Source organism: Dendropsophus ebraccatus, chromosome 4 (assembly GCF_027789765.1).
Source record: "Dendropsophus ebraccatus isolate aDenEbr1 chromosome 4, aDenEbr1.pat, whole genome shotgun sequence".
NCBI lineage: Eukaryota > Metazoa > Chordata > Amphibia > Anura > Hylidae > Dendropsophus > Dendropsophus ebraccatus.
This window is the reverse complement of record NC_091457.1, coordinates 105,325,845-105,335,632: the sequence shown is the minus strand read 5'-3', so window position 1 is coordinate 105,335,632 and position 9,788 is coordinate 105,325,845.

Here is a 9,788-nt window from a genome sequence, read left to right as displayed (position 1 = left end):
GGGTGGTAGAGTCAGTGTAACACACAATAACTCCGCTGTGTTATGTGAGGATTGTTATTGTGTCAGTCAGAAATAGCTGCTGCCTGGAAAACCACCTGCTGCAGTGCAGAGGAATATAGCAGAGCTAGAGCTTATTATTATACTTATATTGTTCTTTATAGCATACCTCCCAACTTTTTGGACAGCCAGAGGAACACTTGTGTATCAGTCTAGGGCATTTTTACAGACATTTGTATACTTTTCATTCAAAGATGCAGTCACACATACAGGATCTGCTGCAGATTGATGCATTTAGTTACATTAATATCTGCAAATCTGCAGCAGATCCTGTATGTGTGACTGCATCCTTAGGTCCCATTCACACATCAGTAACCCTGTCTGTAATTGCGGACCGGATTACGCATATGTTCAGTAACCAGTGGCCCATGCCACGCCGCCCACATTATAATCTGCCACGGCTGATGCGCGGCTGCCGGGTGTGTCCCGTCCTATCCCCGGCAGCGCGTGCATCAGAGAGCTCCCCGTGCGCCTATGGCTGTGGCTTCCGCCGCACAGGGAGCTCTCTGATGCGCGCGCTGCCGGAGATAGGACGGGACACCCCCGGCAGCCGCGCATCAGCCGAGGACAGCCAGGGGACCAGGAGGCGAGAGGCTCGACGGGGGAACGGACGGCAGGTGAGTTGTGTTGTGTTTTTTTGTGTTATCTGAATGGGGGGGGGGCAGAGGGGGACCATCTATAAGGGGTGGCAGAGGGAAGAGGGGGACTATCTATAAGGGGGGGCAGAGGGGGACCATCTATAAGGGGGGGCAGAAGGAAGAGGGGGACCATCTATAAGGGGGGGGCAGAGGGGGACCATCTATAAGGGGGGAGAGGGAAGAGGGGGACCATCTATAAGGGAGGACAGAGGGGGACCATCTATAAGGGGGGCAGAGGGAAGAGGGGGACCATCTATAAGGGGGGGCAGAGGGAAGAGGGGGACCATCTATAAGGGGGGAATAGGGAAGAGGGGGACCATCTATAAGGGGGGGCAGAGGGGGACCATCTATAAGGGGGGAATAGGGGGACCATCTATAAGGGGGGGCAGAGGGGGACCATCTATAAGGGGGGAATAGGGAAGAGGGGGACCATCTATAAGGGGGGGCAGAGGGGGACCATCTATAAGGGGGAATAGGGAAGAGGGGGACCATCTATGAGGGGGGAAGAGGGGGACCATCTATAAGGGGGGAATAGGGAAGAGGGGAACCATCTATAAGGGGGAAATAGGGAAGAGGGGGACCATCTATAAGGGGGGGAAGAGGGGAACCATCTATAAGGAGGGAAGAGAGGGACCATCTATAAGGGGGGAAGAGGGGGGCCATCTATAAGGGGGGGCAGAGGGGGACCATCTATAAGGGGGAATAGGGAAGAGGGGCACCATCTATAAGGGGGGGCAGAGGGGGACCATCTATAAGGGGGGAATAGGGAAGAGGCGGACCATCTATAAGGGGGGGCAGAGGGGGACCATCTATAAGGGGGAATAGGGAAGAGGGGCCATCTATAAGGGGGGAAGAGGGGGACCATCTATAAGGGGGAAATAGGGAAGAGGGGGACCATCTATAAGGGGGGAAGAGGGGGCCAGCTGACATCCTCTGTGCTGCTGTGACCTCCCCTATAGATCAGCACCCTCCTCTCCTGACATCCTCTGTGCTGCTGGGACCTCTCCTATAGGATTAGCACCCTTCTCTCCTGACATCCTCTGTGCTGCTGTGACCTCCCCTATAAGATTAGCACCCTCCTCTCCTGACATCCTCTGTGCTGCTGTGACCCTGTGACCTCCCCTATAAGATCAGCCCCCTCCTCTCCTGACAACCTCTGTGCAGCTGTGACCTTGGGGGGGGGGGCAACAGCAGGAAACCAGGTGGCAATATGTTTATTGGGGGCAACAGCGGGTGAACAAGTGGCAATATATTTATTGGGGGCAGCGGAGGTGGGGTGGACAATGCTTACTGGGGGTAGCAGCAAGGGACCAAACATTATGTTTATTGGGGCCAGCAGGGAGGGGAAGCAGGCAGTGTTTATTGGGGACAGCGTGGGGGGGTGGGGCAGTAGCGGATTATAATGTGGGCGGTTTGGGAGGATTGACCGGGGGGGGGCAGGTTGGGTGGACAGCCCGGGGCCCAGGGCCCAGGGTACATTTAATCCGCCACTGTCAGTAACTGTCCACATTTGCAGGGACCCACTGTCAGGTAGGTGACACGGACACACAATGACTTAATCATTTTTTGCAGTGCAGTGCATGATGTGTGAAAGTGCCCATCTCATCTGAATATAACAATTTTTAGGATCCAACTTGCACCACATGATGGAATAATATGCAAGCTTGGGTCTATTATACAGTAAGAAACCAGACACTTTCTAGAGCAAGATATGCTGTATATGCTGGAAGTAGAGATGAGTGAATCTACAGTAGGAACAAATTGAATGATTTTGTTCCTATCTGCATTGTGTTCAGGCTTTTCCCAATTTCCCTGGACTGGATCCATCTTTTCCCAGCACCCAGCCTGTTAAGCAGAAAGGCTATGTTCGCACACTGTTGAAATTGAGTGCATGGCTATCATTTAATGGCAAATAATTGGCGTTATTTTAAAATAACAGAAAGTATTTGCCATAAAATGGTGCCCGTCCACTAAATTACAACAGTATGTGAACATAGCTTTTCAATCCACTCCTGGTTTTGGTTGAAAAATACAGAGCAAAAATACTGTGTGGGACTTATCCTGTAAATGGGTATGTCTTCCATTCAAACAGTGATTTTGAATGAGAATACATACTCGCTTCGGGATTGTCATCCTGCTGTGACAGTGACAGCCCCCTAACACCACCCCCCCCCCCCACCCCCCCAGTCAGAGCATACTGTACCTGCCCCAGGCTTCGGCTTGCTTTGGGGGTCCCGGCTGGAGACATAGTAGCTTCCTCCTGCTCCTTGAACAACGTAATGGCAGAGGGGCAATGCAATGTTTGCAGCGGCCCTATAGTGTGATTGAACAGAGTAGCATCAGCCAGTATATACAGGAATAGGAGGCAGGCACGGGGTATATGCTCATATTGCAAGACTTTGTTCGTTTACAGAGTTACAAGTTTTAAAAACAGTGGGGAAGATTTATCAAACATAGTGTAAAGTGAAACTGGCTCAGTTGCCCCTAGCAGCCAATCAGATTCCACCTTTCATTTTCCAAAGAGTCTGTGAGGAAAAAAGGTGGAATCTGATTGGTTGCTAGGGGCAACTGAGCCAGTTTCACTTTACACCATGGGGAAGATTTATCAAACATGGTGTAAAGTGAAACTGGCTCAGTTGCCCCTAGACTCTTTGGAAAATGAAAGGTGGAATCTGATTGGTTGCTAAGGGCAGCTGAGCAAGTTTCACTTTTCAAAATGTTTGATAAATCTCCCCCTATATTAGATAAATCTCCCCCAATGAGCTCATCTTGCAAAACACTCATACACAATGTTGCCCGCAATCAAAGGTATAACCAGAATTTAGCTGTAATAAAGTTGCTTTCTCTTGTTACAGATTACCAGCTGACCCCAAATCTGTGCAATCTATGACAAGTGATAACATTTGCAGATTTGTTTGTTGTTTGTTTGGTATAAGATGAGACTAAGTTGAAACAGTTTACAGTAATGATGCAGTAATTCTTATCTACCAGCAGAGGGAGACACAGCAGCTTATTCCTGAATTACAGCTTCTATTCAACTCCTAGGAGTTCATACATTGTGTTGTACATATCTGTGTGAAACAAAGACTGGTGTAATTCGTCCACAGCAACCAATCGCAGCTCAGATTTCATAACGAGTTCTGGTAAATGTAACCTGAGCTGTGATTGGTTGCTGTGGCCAGTTTACACCAATTTCTATTTTTCATACCTTGATAAATGAAGATGAGGGGAGCAGCTGTTCACAGTGCAATGAGATGGCAATAGGGGTTATTTTAGGCTCTAGCTTAGTTAAAGGAGATAGGCTTTTAAGTTGCTTGTGGAAGTTGTGATAGTTAGTAAGAGCAGGACATGTCAGGGCAGTGAGTTCCAGAGTATGGACCCATTCACACTGCGGAGGCACCCTATACATAGCATTGAGACACTGAGGCAGGCGGAATTTCGAGCGGAGTCCACGGTTAGGATTCCGTTTGGAATTTCTGCCTATTTTCCACAGTGTTTATTACTACTGTGTGTGGAGTGTACAAGGGGAGAGCACAGATGGAGGTCTTGTGAGGATAGGAGAGTGTGTGTGTGTGTGTGATCAGGTCAGATGTATGAAGGGGATAGTTTGATTATGGATTACTTTGGCAGTAGAACTGAAGATGGACTAGAGGGGCAGGGATGTTAGATGGAAGGCCACAGATGAGGATATTGCAGAGAGGTTGACAAAACAGCAGATTCAGGAAATGTTTTTGAGGTGGAGGTGACAGGAGGTGCTAATGGTCTTGGAATTATAGAACCTATTGTCTAGAGACAAACCACAGGACAACCAAGTTTATTAACTTAAAGCATAACTGTCATTATTTTTTTTATTTTTTTTTTTGCAGAAATCAGTAGTATAATTGATTTTAAGAAACTATAATAGGTTTTATTAGGCAAAAAAGCCTCTTTCTGTTCCCAGCCTCCCCTCCTCACTTCTTATCTGTGCATTATCAGGCAAATCCGTCTTCATTACAGAGAAGTGAAGAAGGGTTCTGCTGTGTCCATTATATCCTATGGAGGGGGAGGGGCCGAGGGAGATGAGGGAGCAGGCAGAACAGACATGAAGGTCAGCTGTTTGTACAGTCATGGCCAAAAGTTTTGAGAATGATACAAATATTAATTTTTACAAAGTCTACTGCTTTAGTTATTAAAATGGCAATTTGCATATACTCCAGAATGTTATGCTGCATTTACACGGAACGATTATCATTCGAATTTTCGCAATAACGATCGCATTTGAGCGATAATCGCTCCGTCTAAACAAAGCAAACGATCAAGCGATGAGCGAAAAATCGTTCATTGTGATCTTTCAACATGTTCTCAAATCATCGTTCATCGTTCGCTAAAAATTCGCAGATCGTTTCATGTAAACAGTCTTTTAAAGATTCACCCTAAGTAAAAGATGGGCTTAAGCGATCTTAAAAACGATCGCATTTACAATTATTCTTACGAATTTTCTTATGATTTTTCTAACGATTTATTCGTCTAAACGCTGATTGTTATAAAAACCAAATCGTTGCTTCAAAATCGTTTAACGATCGATTGGGCGAATTATCGCTACGTGTAAACGTAGCATTATAAAGAGTGATCAGCTTAACAGCAATTACTTGCAAAGTCAATATTTGCCTAGAAAATGAACTTTATCCCCCAAAACACATTTCAACATCATTGCAGCCCTGCCTTAAATGGACCAGCTAACATCGTTTCAGTGATTGCTCCATTAACACAGGTGTGGGTGTTGATGAGGACAGGGTTGGAGATCAATCTGTAATGATTAAGTAAGAATGACACCACTGGACACTTTAAAAAGGAGGCTGGTGCTTGGCATAATTGTTTCTCTTCTGTTAACCATGGTTATCTCTAAAGAAACAAGTGCAGTTATCATTGCACTGCACAAAAATGGCCTAACAGGGAAGAGTATGGCAGCTAGAAAGATTGCACCTCAGTCAACAATCTATCGCATCATCAAGAACTTCAAGGAGAGAGGTTCCATTGTTGCCAAAAAGGCTCCAGGGCGCGCAAGAAAGATCAAGCGCCAGGAGCGTCTCTTGAGGGTATAAACCCACACACCGTATACACAGCGTATTTACTGCTGCGATACGCAGCGAATACGCAGCAAAAACGCAACAAATACGCAACAAAAACGCAGCAGATTAGATCTAAATAACTGAACTCAGCATTAAATCTTCACCATCAAACTGCTGCGTATTTGTTGCGTATTTGTTGAGTATTTGCTGCGTATACGGTGTGTGGGTTTGTACCCTGAAAGTGTTTCAGCTGCGGTATCTGGCTACCAGCAGTGCAGAGCTTGCTCAGGAATGGCAGCAGGCAGGTGTGAGTGCATCTGCACGCACTGTGAGGCGGAGACTCTTGGAGCAAGGCCTGGTCTAAAGGAGGGCAGCAAAGAAGCCACTTCTCTCCAGAAAAAACATCAGGGACAGACTGATATTCTGCAAAAGGTACAGGGAGTGGACTGCTGAGGACTGGGGTAAAGTCATTTTCTCTGATAAATCCCCTTTCCGATTGTTTGGGACATCTGGAAAACAGCTTATTAGGAGAAGATGAGGTGAGCGCTACCACCAGTCTTGTCTCATGCCAACTGTAAAGCATCCTGAAACCATTCATGTGTGGGGTTGCTTCTCAGCAACGGGAATCGGCTCTCTCACAGTCTTGCCTAAAAACACAGCCATCAATAAAGAATGGTACCAGAAGCAAGAACAACTTTCCCAACCGTCCAAGAGCAGTTTGGCGATCAACAATGCCTTTTCCAGCATGATAGAGCACCTTGCCATAAAGCAAAGGTGATAACTAAATGGCTCAGGGAACAAAACTGAGATTTTGGGTCCATGGCCTTGAAACTCCCCAGATCTTAATCCCAGAACTTGTGGTCAATCATCAAGAGACGGGTGGACAAACAAAAACCGTCAAATTCTGCAATTGTGCAAATTCTGCAATTGTGCAAGAATGGACTGCTATCAGTCAGGATTTGGTCCAGAAGTTGATTGAGAGCATGCCAGGGAGAATTGCAGAGGTCCTGAAGAAGAAGGGTCAACAGTGACTTGCTGCATTAACTCATTCTAACTGTCAATATAAGCTTTTGTTACTCATAGTATAATATAATTGCAATTATATTTCTGTATGTGATAAAAACATCTGACAAACACACATATAAACCAGAGGGCAGCTGATTATGTGAAAATATAATATTTGTGTCATTCTCAAAACTTTTGGCCATGACTGTAGACTGTCTGGGCACCTAAAACGCTGGACTTAGGGGTCAGAAAAGTCAGTGCTTATCTAGTAACTTGCTAAGGGAAGATTGCAGGGTGTTGTGCTGTGCAGGACTGCTCCGTGCTCACTCACTCCTCTCAGCCACTCCCCTCTCCATAGACACATAATAGACACAGAAATCCTGCTTCTTCTGAAGTGAGGGGGGACCCAATAAAACTGTTTTTTGAGTACAGAAGGAAACTCTTTTGGTAAATAAAACATATTACAGAGTTTCTTAAAATTGCTTGTACTATAGATATTTATTGTTTTCAGAAAAATGACCTTGAAATGACAGTTACGCTTTAAAAGTTGGTAAAGGCCGCAATGTTTATTAACATAGACATTAACCCCTTAACGACAAAGGGCGTATATTTACGCCCTATTTCCAGTAAGGGAGTTCAGAGCGGCGCCGCGCGGCGACCCCGCTCTGAACCGCGGCGGTCCCGGGTGCCGCAGGTATTAGCGGGCACGGTCCGATCGCCATGCCTGCTAATACAGTAATCAGATGCAGCTGTCAAACATGACAGCTGCATCCGATTACCGGATTCAGCTTATCCCTGGTGTCTAGTGGAGGAGATCGCTCCTCCGGGATGTTATCTCCGTTTCTGAAGCCGGCCGGGGACCGCTCCAAGATGGCGCCGTCCCCGACTCGGCACTCGTTTACTTCCGGCTGCAGCAGCCGGAAGTAAACGAGTGCCTATCTTATGGATCTCTGCAGCATATCTATGCCGCAGAGATCTCTATGAGAGATCAAAGTGTATATACTAGAAGTCCCCTAGGGGGGCTTCCAGTATAAGTGTAAAAGTAAAAAAAAAAAAAAGTGTCATTATTAATAAAAATCCCCCTCCCCTAATAAAAGTCAGAATCACCCCCCTTTTCCCAGGTTATAAATAAAAGTAAATAAATAAATAAATAAACATGTTTGGTATCGCCGCGTGCGTAATTGCCCGAACTATTAATTTATCACATTCCTGATCTCGCACGGTAAACTGCGTCAGCGCAAAAAAATTCAAAAGTGCAAAATTGCGCATTTTTGGTCGCATCAAATCCAGAAAAATTGTAATAAAAAGCGATCAAAAAGTCGTATATGCGCAATCAAGGTACCGATAGAAAGAACACATCATGGCGCAAAAAATGACACCTCACACAGCCCCATAGACCAAAGGATAAAAGCGCTATAAGCCTGGGAATGGAGCGATTTTAAGTGACATATATTTGTTGACAATGGTTTGAATTTTTTACCGGCCATCAGATACAAGAAAAGTTATACATGTTATATATCGTTTTAATCGTAACGATTTGAGGAACATATATAACAAGTCAGTTTTACCCCAGGGCGAATGGTGTAAAAACACATTTCCCCCAAATAAACAAAATGCGGTTTTTTTTTCAATTTCACCACACTTTTTCTGGTTTCGCAGTGTACTTTATGCAAAAATTCAGCCTGTCATTGCAAAGTACAATTAGTGACGCAAAAAATAAGGGCTCATGTGGGTCTCTAGGTGGAAAAATGCAAGTGCTATGGCCTTTTATGCACAAGGAGGAAAAAACTAAAACGCAAAAATCAAAATTGGCTCTGTCTTTAAGGGGTTAATGTCAAAATAAATTATTGTAAATCATAGCAACAACAACATACTATAAAGTCTATCCAAGTACTTGCGTGACTTTTAACTCCCAGTGTAAAAAAACATTGCAACAAAACAAAAATGATGAAACCTAAAACATAAAGAAGTACATTTTTGAAAATATATAAGCTGGTAAAGATACAATGGGAATCCCCATAGAAAACCTCTCCTACACTGGAGAGTTCCTGGCTCAGCCAGAGATGTCAGCAGTGAGCACTGAATGAAAATAATAAAATAATACAACACTTCCTGCAGGACATACAGCAGCTGATAAGTATGGGAAGACTTGAGATTTTTAAATAGAAGTAAATTACAAATTTATATAACTTTCTGACACCAGTTGATTTGAAAGAAAAAGATTTTCGCTGGACAACCCCATTAAGGCAGTCAGAACTAACAAAACTATCATGCCAAATACTGCAACCATCAAAAGTATGCAAAAAATTGAGCCACATATGGAGGGTCTTCCTTACCCATTCTATTCAGGCGGACAGGAGCACAAGTGGATTTTAGCCCTTGTGTCAGAAAATAAACACGTTTAGAAAAAATCCTGGCCATAAGGATCAATCCCAACAAACTCTGCAGCTCTCTAAGGGAGGTGGTCACACTGAGCAAATTCAGCGGAGAGCTCCACCGCAGAGTGTCCCACCTGCCTCAGTGTCAAACAGCGTGTCTATGGGAGGGCTTACACGCCTCTGCTCTCCTCCACTCTCCGCTCAAAGAATTGAATTGTCAATTCTTTGAGTGGAGTGACACGGAGAGCTGAGGCATGCAAGCCCTCTCATAGACACGCTGTTTGACACTGAGGCAGGTGGGACACTCTGCGGTGGAGCTCTCCGCTGCGGAATTCCGCCGAATTTGCTCAGTGTGAACTGGCCCTATGGGTTGTCTTACGCTTAGCTAACAATTACATTCTTAAGTTCAAGCAATTTATCTGCTGGCAAGCAAAAAACGCATAATCCCTAGAAATACATGCTTGGCAGAAGGCAAAACTGTTTTTCCTGGGCCGGTGGGATTCCCAAATAAGAGCAAATATGGAAAAATTCTGACAATAATATGTGATTAATATTATAACCCACCAGTCCCACAAAGAAAAGCCATCTAAATAGTAAATGACACTCGAGAACCTAGAACTGAACTCCATGCACCATTGTAAGAAAGTTGCAAAGTTCTCAAA